The sequence below is a fragment of the Excalfactoria chinensis genome, chromosome 11, assembly GCF_039878825.1.
Source record: "Excalfactoria chinensis isolate bCotChi1 chromosome 11, bCotChi1.hap2, whole genome shotgun sequence".
Classification (NCBI taxonomy): Eukaryota; Metazoa; Chordata; class Aves; order Galliformes; family Phasianidae; genus Excalfactoria; species Excalfactoria chinensis.
This window is the reverse complement of record NC_092835.1, coordinates 2,988,812-2,993,757: the sequence shown is the minus strand read 5'-3', so window position 1 is coordinate 2,993,757 and position 4,946 is coordinate 2,988,812.

Below are 4,946 nucleotides of genomic sequence, written 5' to 3'. Positions count from 1 at the left end.
AGAATATCTCCTGTATTTGCTCAGAGTCAAACTTGGTGCTATCAGTGGCTCTGAGGCTGCTCAGTTCACCTTTCTGCTACCAGAATTTACCATGAGATTATCAACCCTCCGGAAGTGAAGCTTTCTTTATTGCTCTGCTCCTGATTTTTCCTGATTTATCTCGGTTGATTTTGTCTGTTTGTTGCAACAAATCCCTTTAAGTCTGTCCAGTGCTTTACATAAATGGGTGTGGTGTGCACGTTTAATGGAACAACTCATTTGCACTTGCATCCTTTGGCTGAAAGGAGGGCCAGCTGGATGGGTGGGGGGATTTCCTGCATCACAGCAGCTCAAACAGGAAAGAGGTACAGTTCAGCCAAGAGGCCTTTTTCAGTTCACATGCTTGGGTGAGCTTCCAGGCATATCTGGCTTTGATTATCTTGTACTTGTTGGATCAGATGGAAAGAGATTTCAATTCTTTCCTTTTACTTTTGAATAGAAGTAGCAGTTCAAGCCAAAAGCAAATGGGGACAATCTGAGGAATTACCAACAGAAAGACAATTAAGATGGTGTGAGGTTTTACATTGTTATTGCCTGATTGAGCTTTAAAGAACAGAATGTGCAGTATTTAGTCATGCCTTTAGATGATTGTCTTTTGTACATATATTTGTTCAATAAAGAGATCGGTTCAGCAGTGCCCTCAGTGCCTGCTGTGGGAAGGCCTTCTGTGGGGGTTTGAGCAGATCTCACATCATATGTCTGGCAATGAACATTGCAGAGTATGAATGAAGGTCCTCCCACCTCAAGCACAGAACCTGGAATGTGTTTGCAGGTAATAGTCCTGCAAAAAATCTGGTATCAATCTTTTGCATTAAAATGCACAAGGAACTACATGTACAAAAACGTCTGCATTTTCTGGGCATGAATCTGAAGTAGAATGTTTTAACCGCAATCAAGTGTTTCATGTTCTGGTGGCTCTTTCACACACTAACACATGAAAATCAATGTGTTCAGTGCAGGTTTTGCACTAACTGTCCTTTGCAGTGGCACCACAAATTGGCACTGAATTTTGACATGTTTTCCCCAAGGATCTGTAAAGGCTTTTAATGTTCAAGGCCCAGGAGCATGTGCAAATCAGGGGGCAAGAGTCTAATTTGCATGTTTGCCATGACTGTAAGGGCTCAATTAAACTAAATAGGTGTTTGGGGATTAGTAATGCTCTGGAGCTGAGCAGAAGCAAAATATGAGGGGGTGGGAGTTGTTTCTAATTTTGTGATTCCTGCCACTGTGAACCCTGGCTTACATATAATTAACTTTCTTGATTAGCATCACTGAATAAAAGTATGAATTGGTGGTGGAGGAGGGGGAGGGGGCTGTGCTGGGTTGGAGAGTGGGCAGTAAAGCCTTGCAGATAGAACAGTCAGTAATGAACTTTTGCTAGCCAGAAGCTTGCCATGGCTTCCTTTTCCCCTGTTTGTGCTTAAACTCCAGTCACTGCCTCCTTCCTAAGCTGAAGGCATGGTCTCACCAGGAATCAAGGTAGCTGCACTGTCCTGCTCATACTGCCTTTTTTCGTTCTGCAGGCAAAGCGAGCAAGGCAAGCCATCTCTTCCCCAGAAAGTGGGATTAAGTAGCTGTAGAATCCTACAGGGCAGATGGCTGATAATAAATAAATAAACCCATTCAGTTTAGATCTTTCTCATAGAAAATAAAGGAATATAGGAGCTCATTATTTCTGAACCCCATTCAGGAGTTTAGCAGATAGCAGCAGCATCTGTTCAGATTATTGGTGTATTTATAATAAAGTCTTTTAAGTCTACTACGTAGAAAGATTTGTGAGTCAGCAAACATAGCAGATAGATCTGCAAGGGACAGGCAGCACAGAGAGGGAAATTATTCAACATTGAGAGTGCCCGAGTCTGTTTCAGTTTCCTTTAGCTATAAATATTGTTCTGGGAGTGAGAGGTCCACTAGTTTTAATTTCTTTGAAAGCTAACTGTGTAGAAGACAAAGAGAAGTGTTGGATTGTGACAGATTGTAATAGAGCAGGTCAGGCTGACCAAGCAGGCTGGAATGCAGATAACTACGCACGGGGATATTCTACCAAATCACCCATTTACCCTTCTCACCTACATTTGGAACTGTATGTTACAGATGCATATTGCAGTGGGTTTGAGGGGACTGGATGACTTTCTAATAGGTTTACACCTGGAGATACCAATTTAGAGCTCATAAGAATGAGGGCTCTTAATCCTGTTCAGTCTGGAGGTTCTTTGCAAGACTGAAACCACAGAGGGCTCAAAAACAAAAGGCAAAAAGAAATGTCTAGCTGACAGTTGTTTAGCATTTAATAGCATTTTTCTTCACTAAGGAGGACCTCTATGATATGTACTTCTTTTTGCATTTAAACCTTAGGAAAAAACTGCATTACATTTACTGCTGTAACCAGAAAGCAGCAGCTGAATGCTACAACGGAGCATGGAGATCTCTACAATGGAGATTTTAATGAGACAGATGCCCAACTTGTACCAAAAGTTGGTTGAAATGGGATGCTTCATTCACATTACTATTCTTAAAAGCTTTTTCTAAACACAGATTCTAATCGCTTCTGCTCACTAATGGTTCCTTCCTGCTTTCTTTAGCAGCAGTAATCCAGGTAACCTGGACAAACTCCAGCATGGGTAATGATGTTCTCCTGACCTAATTTCTTCTTGTTGTTTCAAATGGATGCTATTCTTGGTCTGATATCCTAAAGGAGCTATTGCTGCTATGTGCACTCTTCAAGACTTTGCATTTCACCTGAGCTTGCTGTCACTGGGGATGCAGCATATCTTGGGTATGTTGTAGCATGTTCGTAACCTTAACAATCACTTTCACAGAACCATAGGGGTTGGAAGGGACCTCCAGAGATCAAGTCCAACCCCCATAGGGATAAAGTATGTGTGGGGGAAACTAGTAAATCTAGCTCACATTTTACAGCATCTACTTAAATTATTTTTGGTTGACATATATCAGATATGTATTAGATAAAATCTGCTACTTAACATAGCTGTATACTCTGTGATGTGGTCACAGCACAAGAGCACTTCTTGGCATTCACCACTGACTCTGGAGAGTGCTGGTAGTTCTGCCAGATTCTCAGTAATGAACACTTCCAGCTGGTCAACCAGTACCTGCAGCACACCAGCGGGTCCTGGAACTGTGTGTCCTCCCGGAGGACTCAGCACAGACAGATCAGCACACCCAGCACGAAGCAAAATGTGAGATTAACCCTGCTTGGTTTTTGATGAAAATCCCCAGACGAGGCAGAGGCCTGAGGAGATTGCAGAGGGATGAAGCAGATCTGGTGGATCAGCCTGGGGTTATCAGCTGAATCAAACATTAGCTAAATTAACCAGGCTTCCTTCCACATCTTGATGTCTGTTCTGAGTGTGATGTATGTACTTACTTGGACTGCTGTGTTATCCACTTATTATACTAAATATCTCATCCTTCGCCTGGTACTTACCTGCCCTTTTTCACACGCTGCTGGCTCATTCTATGACCTGTGCTCCTGGCAGGGTCCCTGCACCAGGCAGGCAAGCACAGGAAAAGAGCAAGGTGGGACCAACATTCCGGGGATAAGTACAGGAAACACAGAAATGGATGTGGGAAAGGGTCAGGAAGGAAATGTATGTCAAAACTCATGATTTGAAGGATGGGATGGGAAGTGGCTGGAGAGGAAGAGAAAAGCTGTTGCAGGCAAAAAAATGTAGCAGATGATGCACAAAATGGGACAGCTCATTCCCTGATGCTTTGCTTGTGGATAATTTGACCCAACGTCTTTTAAAATCATATATCTTTTTCTTTATTGCTACAAAAAGTGTGAGTTATGAATGCTGACGACTAAGGCCATTGATTCCTTGGAATAAGAACATAAGATATTTAAAACTACTTGAAAGCTGTACAAGAATCATTGTAGTCTAAGGTTTAATATCTTGAATAAAGCACTCCTGTGATTCTGGGAAGGACTCATCTGAACATCTGTCCCACCCCAAGCAGAGCCCACTGCGGTGTTTTCCAGAGACAGTCATGATTATGAGAACTAAGAGGTTGTGCAGTCACTTTCAGTTGGTTTCCAGAATGCCTTTGTTACTGCTTTCAGGTCATGAGTAATCTAAGTAGGTTAATTGTTTTTTATTTCCTCTGCACTTCAGTGGATAGGAAAGTGGAAAACCCCCTTGCAAATTAATCTGCCTTGCACTCTGCCTGTTCTTGGCATTATCATTTTTGCTCCTTTTTGCTTTTGTTTCAGTGTGCTCAGTTCATGCTTCAGCCTTGATAAACTAAGGAGCTATCGAAGGCCTTTGGTCTCCCAGGGCCAAATGTTAAGGATAGCCCTTTATTGTGAAAGCACTGACTTGAAATAACACGTCCGTATTTTCTGGAAGGGACTGAGAAAGAAGCTGCAAGAAGGTTTTCTTTAATGGGAAATGCATATAAGACAAACACAAAAGCCTACAACGTTGCTGCCACTGTTGAGTGTTGAACAGGAGGAAAGTGTTACGGTGCCATCTTCAGAACCACATCATCATTAAACAGTTGTTGATGATAACCACAGTGATGTTGCCTTTCTCCAGCCCTTTATGTTTAATGAGTGAAATCATGTCACATACATGTTTGGTGTTAAAGTTATCACGCTGCCTTGGAGTAATTAGCAATGTAGGGTGTGTGGTTGATGGAACTGGAATCATTCAGTGCTTACCTGGATTCACCTCACAGCATCATTCTGGAGGGAAAAAAAAAAGCCAAACTATTTAAAATACCCTTTTAATCTGGTGAAACTTTACTTAACGCTGGAGTGGCCTCAGCCAATTTTCTCTCATTTATAGAGCAAGAAAACATCAGAATCTTAGACTGAAGAGGCTGTTGTGGAGCTATCCCAGGTCATATGCTTTGTCCCCAAAGGTTAGACACAACCAAAGAGG